This window comes from Saccopteryx leptura, chromosome 5, assembly GCF_036850995.1.
Source record: "Saccopteryx leptura isolate mSacLep1 chromosome 5, mSacLep1_pri_phased_curated, whole genome shotgun sequence".
In the NCBI taxonomy this organism is placed as follows: domain Eukaryota; kingdom Metazoa; phylum Chordata; class Mammalia; order Chiroptera; family Emballonuridae; genus Saccopteryx; species Saccopteryx leptura.
The window spans coordinates 12422307-12433216 of record NC_089507.1 but is presented as its reverse complement, the minus strand read 5'-3'; the positions used below and the strand labels follow the sequence as shown (position 1 = coordinate 12433216).

The following is a 10910-nucleotide window of genomic DNA, read 5'->3' as shown; positions in this document are numbered from 1 at the left end:
GAGAGAGAGAGAGAGTTAAGGGTTTTGGAGTGCAACCCTCATAGAGAGAAAGGAAGAGGAAAGAAAAGATAATGGGAGATGTAACACTTATGGGTAGTGTAGTTCAAGGAGAGGAGAGAGTAAGACCGGCAGGGAATAAAATGACCAAATTGGAAGAAGAAAAAAAAAATCAATACATGAAGATAAGAGAAACAAATGAACAAATATAATAAAATGGGATAGGGTTATAAAGTCTGTGGATTATTCTTGATTTTGAGAGGTTATCTTCTTGCTTTTTCTTTTCTCTCCCTCTTTCTGGTCGGTGACTCTGTACCCTGGGTTCTGCCCCTTTGGCATGCTCAGGTAGAGGTTTGTAGTTGATAAGTCTCTATGGCGATGTCATGTATTGGGCTTCAGTCTCCTTGGCAGTTGAGGCTCATTAGCATTTGTAAGCTCCGACAGTGAGAGAGTCCATGTTCTTGGAGCCTCTCTTCTAGTCTTTCCTTCCTCAATTAGTAGCCTGGTAGTTCAGCTATGGGGTTGCTGCTGCCTCTGCCTGGAGAGTAAGAGGCTCAAAGAGCTGGCAACTCCTCACTCTATTCCCACTCAGCACAGGGCTCTGGGTAAGGCTCAGTCAGTCAGAGCTGCTAGCATAATCAGGTGGGGCTTCTTCCCACACAAAGACCTCTGACTCTGCCACTCTGTCCGGTAACATGGGCGGGTGGGAGGGCGCCCACTCCCAGGGCACTCAGAGGAATCTCTTGCCCACTCTCCATGTGCGCAGACCAGGATATCAGGCCGGCCGCCTCACACTTTGAGTGAAACCCCCGCCTGCACGGAAAAGTTCCAGCATTGGAATTGGCTCTCGCTCCCTCCCCATGTGCGGCTTTTTCAGGGCACTGGGGCGGCCCGGAGATTTTGCTTTTGGCCCACACAAAGGCCTCTGACTCTGCCTCTCTGTGGGATAACACGGGCACCCACTCCTGGGGCTTTTGGAGGAATCTTCGCCCACTATCTGCGCGCGCCGACCAGGAGATCGGGGTGAATGGCTGCCCCACTTGTCTTTCTTTGTCTGGGTTTGGCGTGAGTGTTATCTTGTATTGCCTGGGTTGCCACAGGAACAGTTTTTCCTCGGCTTGGCTCTCCGTGCCACAGCCTGGTTCAGCCATTTGTTCCGCAGCCTGGATCTATTCACCCCCTTTCCCTGCCTCAGTTTCTATACTCTCAGTTCCCAGTGAAAGCAGCCCTATTTAGGTTAGTGAGGAAGATGGAGTATTTCTTACTCCTTATTTCCTTTGGGGTTTGATTATATATTTAGCCAATTTTTCACTCAACCATACCTTTGGGTGTATTGTGAAACATCTGGAGGCTCCAAGGATAGATTTTTCTGTTTCTGGTTGAAGATTTTGTTGAGTTTTGGGGGAGATTTATCAGTATCACTTCCTACCGTGCCATTACTCTGACATCATCTCTCGAGTTTCTTTTTCTGCATCCCCAGGTACTTGGGAAATGGAACGGGGTGTGCTTGGATCCCTGGAGTGCTGAAGGAGGGGCAGAGAAGACTCAGAACTCTTCTTCTGCTCTCGCTACTGGGAATCAGAGCTTCTGGTCACTCTCCTCCCTCGCGCTACCATGCACCTTTTCACTTGCCTGCTTCCTGTGGCCATGACCACTGTGCTGCTGGGGTAGCCCCATCCTGGGGCTCATTCTAGAGACGCAGGACCACAATAGCAGCAAGGACTCTGCACCCCTCCTTGCTCACTTTGGGGCTGCCTTGTGCCAGGAGGGGCTTCAGGGCTTCCTTGTGAAGGCCCAGCCAGCCTGTGCCTGCAGTCCTGTTACCTCATCACCCTTAGCCCTGGTCGGTGAGTCAATCTTCATTGTACTGGTTTGCAAATTCAACTGCAGCTTAGACCTCAGGATCCTGAATGCAGGTGTGGCCCAGGTATGGAACACAGTGTGAATTCCAACGAACTTCTGAGCTTGGTGTGCAATGGTGAGGAGACCTAGCGGCAGATCTATATCCATCTGTATGTACTGGGGAGAAGAGTTCCTGTGTGTCTTCTTTTTCTACAAAATGGGGCTCAGGTGCTACTGGTCCTGGACAAGAGCTTCTCATTGGGATTTTTTTACCTTAGCCCTCTCACAAGGACTGTGGGACTGCTGGCTTTGGCCATGGGAGCAATGATGACAGTTTGTTGTGTCCAGCACCTGAAGCAGCTCCAGTGGAATGGATGGACCAAAGAACAACTGAAACAAATTAAACACGTAACTTTCAGAAGGGAAATCAATAAGATGTCCGGGCCACCAGCCTGGATGAGGATGAGGGTGGTGACAAGCTGAGTGTACTCCCTGGTGCTCATGATATCACAGCTGCTGTGTGGACCCCTGGCTCACTCAGACCCAGAAGACCTGCCCCATCTGCAAGAAGCCTGACCACTGAGATCCTGGGGATGAGAAATGGAAGGAAGTTGATGTTTACAGAGGATTAAATGTCATCAGTGTGCTAGGTATGTATCACGAACTAAAAAATACTCAGCTTGTGAGTGGGCCCATTATTTATTTTAAGGTATAACTTCAAGTTGTATTTTGCATCAAATACCTAGTTTTTAATGCCTCAGAGCAGAACCACTTCTGGGCCCAGCCCCACAGCTTCCCGCTGTTGGTTCCCTAGCACCGTTCTTCCTTGTTTTGCCTGTGTCTTCGAAAGCTCCCTCCCCTCCCCTTCCTCTTCCTCTCCAGCCACCATCTTGGTCTAATATTCCCCGTCTCACCCCTGCCCCCTGGCGACCTGTTGGCAAGCCTCTCTTTTTTCCTCTAGACTTCCATGTTGAAGGATAAGGGACATTTCTACCATGAATCTCCTTACCCAACCCCATTCTTTTGAGGATATTGGGGGTACAAAGGGACTGGGTCTTCATATATTGGGTTGATAAAATTGTTTTTGACTAAAAGGTAAGTCACTTTCTTCAGTATGCACAGTCCTTGAAGGTTCTAACTCACATGCCCAGAGGCTATTCAGGGGTCATGAGTTAGTCAGCCAAGTAGGGTCTGCTGCTAGTAGATGGATCTACTCACTGGATGTGAGGATTTTCATGTGAAATCATGGGCCTGGTGAGACTGGGACCACTAATTGGTTTTCAAGAAATATTGGGAATCATTCAAATCTTTATTGCAATCCACAGAAACTGTGCTGGGTGATGAGAAATAACAGTGAACACAACAGACAGAAATCGCTGTTCTTGCTGAGATAGTGTTCATGTGGCCAAACAGTTAATAAGTAACAAAATCATGTCATACATCAGAGGGTGAGGAGTGAAGAAGTGGGATAAGACTGTTACAGAGAGCAGGTCTCTATTTTAAATAACTGGGCAGAAAAGGCTTCACTGAGAATATAACATTCAAGCAGGTAGAGAAGGAAACCATTGCAAAGGAAATAAATAGCCAGCTCACGGCCCTAAGTTAGGGATGAAAATATGGACTATATTTTGAAGGTAAAGACCAAGGAGGCTAACAGAATACTTCTGAGGACTATTTGGTTTTCCACCGCATCACTGTTTCTGCAAAAGATAGTCTGGTAGGAAGACTTGTCCTGACTGTCAGAGACAGCATTTCTCCTGTCCTTTCTCCTCTGTGCCAAGGCCATGCCTTACTCTGCTCCCAAAATGTATTTCCCTGTTATAGTACTTTCCACCTGCATTTCAACTTATTAATGACAGCTAACACTGATACAGCATTGACTTTGTGCCAAGCATTTTTAAAATCTATCAGTCTATCCGTATCAATTATACACACGTATACATGCACATATGATCTTTGCAACAGATTTATGATGTGGAGTGTCTATTCTTATCTTTAGTTAAAAACAAGATAACTGACTTATTGAGAGCCTTCTAAATTGCCAGATCTCAAGGAGTGGAAAGAAAGCAGAACTGGGATTTGAACCCAAACTCTCTGGCTCCATGTTTCATTCTCATAAGCACTATACAATAGTGCCTCAGGAATTGTGGGTTAGATGTCTAGGTAGATGGGTAGCAAGGAGAATTACATTCAGCCTCATCATCTCACCCCTCTGTGCCCTCAATTTTCTTGTATTGATTCAGGCCCCTGGTGGTCCACATGCCTCAAATACCTGAGCAAGGGAACAGAAATATTGAATTACGCTCTGGGGGGTAGAGTTTTAAAACATCTTTCAGGGAATTCTAATACACCTTGCAGTTCTCTCTTGTCAACTCAGGGAACATCACTGCATTAGAGAGCTTGTCTGGAAATCTCCCATAGGGATGATAAAGTCATTAAGTTGATGTTTACAGAGGATTAAATGTCATCAGTGTGCTAGGTACGTATCACGAACTAAAAAATACTCAGCTTGTGAGTGGGCCCATTATTTATTTTAAGGTATAACTTCAAGTTGTATTTTGCATCAAATACCTAGTTTTTAATGATAAGATTTGCTCTGCTGGCTAGGCCAAACTCTGTAACCTTCAAGAGTTGCTCTCATTTTTTGGCAATAAACAAACAAAACAAAACAAACTAACAAATGAACAGGCAAACAAACATGATGGTAGACAGTTGTTGCTCTTTTTTCAACTCCCCCCTTACTCTAAGGAAGGAATACCATGCTTAGCCTACTTTCACTTCTAGAATCTTGGGGGAACTTAACTAAGATCCATACCTTATGATAAACTTGTCACTAACACCTTGTTAGGCAGTTTTTCAATGATGCCAGACATAGACACAGGGAAATTCAAACCCTGGAATCTGAATTAAATGGCTTTTACTCCCTCTACTCTTGTTCATTTTCTTCTGATATATCCCCTGAGAAAAATTGCCTCTGTCACCCTTTCTTCGAAATAAGAGCTTTATGATTAAAGTAGTGTGAGATTAATTGTGGAAGAGCTATCATCCAAAATAATTACCAACCAGTGAAGACGTGTAGTTTGGCTTATTTAAAATAAATTGGTGATCTCAGGACCCTGGAGAGAGGTCCTGTCTCAAGCAACACTTCTCTACCTTGGGCCCCAAAATGTGTTTTGTTCTCCATGCTCGGAGGAAATTGTAATGTTGGATGGGTCGAGAGGGTTGAGAGGCTTCTCAAAGAGCCATAACCTTGAAGTGAATGTTCAACCAATCACAGGCTTTCACAGTGTGGATGATTCTTTTTCTGTCAATTAAATATTATTTACCACCTCCACCCCAAATCGGTTTATCCATTATTTATTTACAGCTTCAAGTAGAACACATACATTGGGAGGGAAATACAAAACACCCTAGCTGGCTTTGCCACCTAAATTTATAGCAATGGAAAACCCAAGGGAAAAAAGGAACATAAAGCAGTGTTTTATGCAAACCAAACAACAGAATCAGAAATGAAGTGGAGTTTTTAAATCGACTGTGTGATCTTAATCTTTAACAGGTAAGTACCATTTATTTTGTTTGATTGATCTTCTAGCTGCAGAAAAAAGGGGATGGGGGTACTATTGAAATACCCAGTGTGGACCTGTTATGTGGGTAATAATAGTGAAAAATATGGCAGGATGGTCTGGTAATGACTGGGTGATAATATCGTTAGAATGGAGAGAAGCTTAACTGGCCATTCCTTGTTCTGCCAGTAACAATCCAGGGAGAAGTAGTGAAATCTGTTATCATTGACATCATATGGAGTCTTTTTCCTTAATGGGGTAACACAGGTCAGCACAATAACTACTAATATTTTCCTGCATATCATATTATACTCTGAAAGTTGCCTCATTAAATGTATATCAAATAAGGATTGGGAATTCAGTTAGAAAACCAGTGTTGTGACTAAGAAATTACAATATTTCATTTTTATGACTTTAGCCTTGTAACCACTGGAAGAAATTCTTGCCCTAGAGATGATAATTTTTTTCATCAATCGTATCCTAAAAGGAAGAGTAACTAGAAACCTTTTTGTGCATTAACCTTTGCAAGAATTGTCCAAGGAAGAATTTGCAGGTATTTTCTTGCTGGCAAATCCCCTCTCCTTTGTATCTCTGGAGACCTCTTCATTCTTTGTGGCATTGCTTAATTATTAAATTCCTCTGATATCTCTTCCCCTTTGTCAGCTCCCCTGCTCTGAATGAAGATTCCCCATCCATCCATCCATCCATCCATCCATCCATCCATCCATCCATCCATCCATCCGTCTATCCATCCATCCATTTATTTTCTCAACATTTATTATTAGAATGCTTGCCAAGTCCAAAGCTATCTTCCAGAAATAGTGAATAATGGCACAGTTGCTGTCTTATATTAGTAAGAGTCTGTCGGGAGAAAGAGAGAAGTAGCGATTGCAAGTCACTTTTTTAGTGCTATCCTTCAATGTAAGAATGTGGTGCTATCAGAGCACTTGGGATGGTAATTCGAACAGTCTTGCAAGGTCAAACAATTTTTTCTGGAGGACATCAATGACATAGAAACTGAGACCTGAAGAGTAAAATGTGTCCAGCAGAAGGGAGCAGTAAAATGGGAGGCATGGGGAAAACACCCCAGCTTAAAGAAGAGCATGAATTTTAGCCTGAAGGAAATATATACAAAGAAAATTAAGAGAAATGTCACATTTTTGTAAAATAGAAGATTGAAAATGGTGAACCCTGGAAAGGTAATCTGAGTCCCGGTCATTCCAAGTCCAGCTAAATCTCTGTTTGGGAATTTGGATACAGGATAAGGGTGATAAGGGGTCACTGAATGGGTTTATAGTATAGAATATGATTTCATCTGTAGTTTTAAATATTACTCTGTTTATAGTATCAATTATGGGCTAGAGAGGGAAATAAATACGCAGAGAAAGAAGACTCTTCTGGCTGTTTCTAGGATCTGATCATGAAATGATGATGACTCTCCTAAAACAGGACAGTGAGGATGGATTCTCAAGATTTAGAAAGTACATTTGGCTGGACCTAGAGATTGGATATCAGTGGCTAGGGACAGAAAAGCATCAAAGATGATTTCTGAGTTGGCTTCCGAGTTAGATGGTAACCACTGACTTATGAGGGATGGAACCAAAGAAGATGACACCAGTAACCACTTTGGTCTCATTGCTGGCAACGAGCAAGCTCTGTGAAAGGAATGTGGAGTGATGAGCTCTACATTGGCCTTGTTCAGTATGAATGTTCAATGGGACATCAAGGTGGAGGGGCCAAGAACACATCATTTATAATTCTTTTTTTATATAAATAAATTTTTATTTTAATGGGGTGACATCAATAAATCAGGGTACATATATTCAAAGAAAACATGTCCAGGTTATCTTGTCATTCAATTCTGTTGCATACCCATCACCCTAAGAGAGATTGTCCTCTGTCACCTTCTATCTAGTTTTCTTTGTTCCCCTCCCCCTCCCCCTCTCCCTCCTTCCCTCCCCCTGCCCCCCGTAACCACCACACTCTTGTCCATGTCTCTTAGTCTCATTTTTATGTCCCACCAATGTATGAAATCCTGCAGTTCTTGTTTTTTTTTTATTTACTTATTTCACTCCATATAATGTTATCAAGATCCCACCATTTTGTTGTAAGTGATCCGATGTCATCAGTTCTTATGGCTGAATAGTATACCATGGTGTATATGCACCTCATCTTCTTTATCTAGTCTTCTATTTTTTTTAACAGTGATTAAAGCCTTTAAGGCAGCGGTTCTCAACCCGCAGGTCGCAACCCCGGCAGGGGTCAAACGACCAAAATACAGGGGTTTCCCAAAGCCATCAGAAAACACACACTTATTATACAATACATTTTTAAATAAAAGATGTATTTCCGATGGCCCTAGGCGACCCCCGTCCCTCAGTCGCTCTACCCCTGCCAGGGTCGCGACCCACAGGCTGAGAACCGCTGCTCTAAGGAAACTCTTGGCCAATACAGCAAGAATCCATAAAAGAGTAGTGTCCTTAACATGTTCACCAAGTCCAAGCTGGCCCCAACACCATGCCAAATCCCTGAAAGATGCAGCCCAACCCCAGTTCAGTCTGTTAGGAGCTTTCACAAGGAACAGGAGTCCAGGAAAAGTCCACACCCAGGAAAAGTCCACATGGCACTGGAATTGTTGTCACAATTCTATACTTTGCAGCTCATGTCCAAGTCCCAATGGCCGCTGCTTCTAGCTGGTAGTGATTCAGGTAGACTGGAAAAGCCATCTGCAGCTTGTGTGGATATGGAGCTTCTGTTCTCCTCTGCCTGCAGAGACGAGACCAGGTTGCTTTTCCCTGGAGCTCTGTGACTGTGGCTTGGTAAAGAGAACCTTGAGATACACTAAGCTGGGTGACAAAGGTAGATTCATAATAGAAGTTGGCAAAAGGGGGAAAGAGAGCTCTAAATTAGGAGTAGATCCCAGCCTGAAATATGAGTGGGGCATTGAGGTAGAAGGAACAAAGGAAACACTATATATTAAACAAAGCAGCAGAAAATAGGACTATCAACACCCACAACAGAGATCTTCGAGGGAAGAATAAAAAACCTGACTATTCAGGCAAGACATAGTTAAGTGGCCCTTGTGCAAATGAGATCAGTTTACCTGCTTCTTGGAAGAAATACCCTAGGCTTGTCCACAGTGTCGTAGATGGGGCCAACGGCCCTGGGCACCTTCAGCCTTCAGTGGCAAACCCCAGCATTCTGGGCAAGGTTAGGTCATAGGTGACTGGAGCAGGGCTGGAAGAGACTGAACCCTCCCTTAGAGGAGTGAGGGGGAAGTCTACCTTCCAGTGTCCCTGTTTCCTCACAGCAGAGGCATGTAAGTTTGGCAGGCTTTAGCTCAATGACCTTCCTTTCCACTATTGAAGCAGGACCCAGATGGCATCCTATGAGACCCCTTTGGGGCGTTGGAGCCTTTAAGGGCATATCCTAAAAGCTGGTAGTTCCCCTGATCTCTATTGGGCTTTTTCTGCCTCTAGGTATCTTAAAAGCCATGCTCAGAAGATCTCACTGAGGGGTTTGAGGATCCCCATCCGCCTATATAAATCTTTTCCATATATCTGGAGCTATTTGGAAAAAGACAAAACAGTGTTATTAGCTGGATCAAATAAAGAAGATAGTAGTTTACAGGCAAAAAGGATTTGGCATCTCTTGTTCATCAGCATTCAAAAGAAATTAAAAAATTTTTTTAAGTAAAAAGCATGATGTGGTAGACCCATAGGAGTTCCAGGATATGACTACCCCCTTTAAAATTTTTTTTAATTGACCTTAAAATATTTGCTGGGTTCACTTTAATAATACCTTAACTTTAAAGATTGTAAGAATGACAAAATAGAGTAAATGCTTTTGCTCCATATGCAGGAGCATTTTCAGTTTAACCAGTTTAGGAAATCCATACAGACAATGAGCTATAACATGCTTAGCAGCTTCTCCTGTTCTGACAGAGGTTACTATAAATCCAGAGTATGTATCCACTATAACGTGGACATAGGACTGTTTGACAAATGAAGGTATATGAGTAACCTCCATTTGCCAAAGTTGTCCTGGTAGGGGTCCTTGAGGGTTAACTCCAAATGAAGGGGCAGATTGTAGGATAGGACCCCTTGGACAAGATTTCCCAATATGCCATGCTGCTTCCCGAGAAAGTTGAAACTGTTTAGACAGGGCTGCAGTATTCTGGTGCTGAATAGCATGAGACTGAATTGCTTGATCTGTCATGGTTGGTCCAAATAATTTTCTTTTGGGTAGCTTGATCAAGAAGGGCATTCCTAGGCCCTGGCCGGTTGGCTCAGTCATAGAGCATTGGTCTGGTGTGCAGGATTCCTGGGTTCGATTCCCAGCCAGAGCACACAGAAGAAGCACCCATCTGCCTCTCCACCCCTCCCCCTCTCCTTCCTTTCTGTCTCTCTCTTCCCCTTTCACAGCCAAGGCTCCACCGGAGCAAAGCCACCCCAGGTGCTAAGGATGACCCCGTGGCCTCTGCCTCAGGCACTAGAATGGCTCTGGTTGCAACAGAGCAACACCCCAGATGGGCAGAGCATTCCCCCCTGGTAGCATGCCAGGTGGATCCCAGTCAGGCACATGCGGGAGTCTGTCTGACTGCCTCTCCATTTCCAACTTCAGAAAAATAAAAAAAAAAGGGGGGGAGGGCATTCCCTTGTGCTAAAGCTCCAGGGAGCATGGAGTGAGCTCGAGTATGTCCTATAAAACATGGAGCTCTATGTTGACATACAAGTCTTTGACAAAGGAGGAACTGCTGAAATAGTTCATCAGCATTTGTCCCTGAGACAGCAGTCTTTATAGTGGAAACACCTTAAGTAAATATTTGCTGTCTGTATATAGATTAAAGGGGGAATATGGCAAATGCTGAAAAGCCATGATAATGGCATATAATTCTAGACTTTGAGCTGATTTTAAGTTGACAGTTTCAGTATAAAGTTGTCCATTGATTTGCAAGAGCGATTTGCCATTTAGTGAAAGTTTCCCAGAGCCATTGTTGTTGATCCTTTGAAAAAAGGAACAACAATAATTTTGAGGCTCAAAACCTATAAGCTGTAAGGGTTGCCTATGCCCCTTGATAATCCAGGAGGCAACAAGATCAAAATATTAGATGGTTCAATGTGCCCAAGCTGTAGCTGCTCTTGTACCAATTGAGCAGCTGCCCTAAGTTTCTCCTGAGAAAGGGGCCATTGGTCTACCCATACAGGATTGACTGATTTCCAAGTAATTGGGTCTGCACAATGCACTATTGAGGTAGTGGGAGCTACCAAGGCCCCTATGCTAAATTTTGATATCCTAATCCACTTCTTCTGGTATTGGGTGCCACTTCTATGGGGGTGAGAATTCCTTGCTGTTCTTTCCCTAGACCCTTGGTGGGAAAAAATCCCCAATCAAGCATCTGAGTACTGACAAAACCATTAGGACTGACAAGCAACGCTCTCATATTTTTCAAAACATCTCTACCTCACAAATTAGTTGGCCATCCAGGGAGCACATAAGGCTTAAAAA

General features: G+C 43.7%; 1 pseudogene; it reads left to right on the top strand.

Annotated features, from left to right (window-relative positions):
• Nucleotides 1-1611: 1611 nt before the first annotated feature.
• Nucleotides 1612-2738, top strand: LOC136406325 (E3 ubiquitin-protein ligase RNF167-like; annotated as a pseudogene).
• Nucleotides 2739-10910: the final 8172 nt, after the last annotated feature.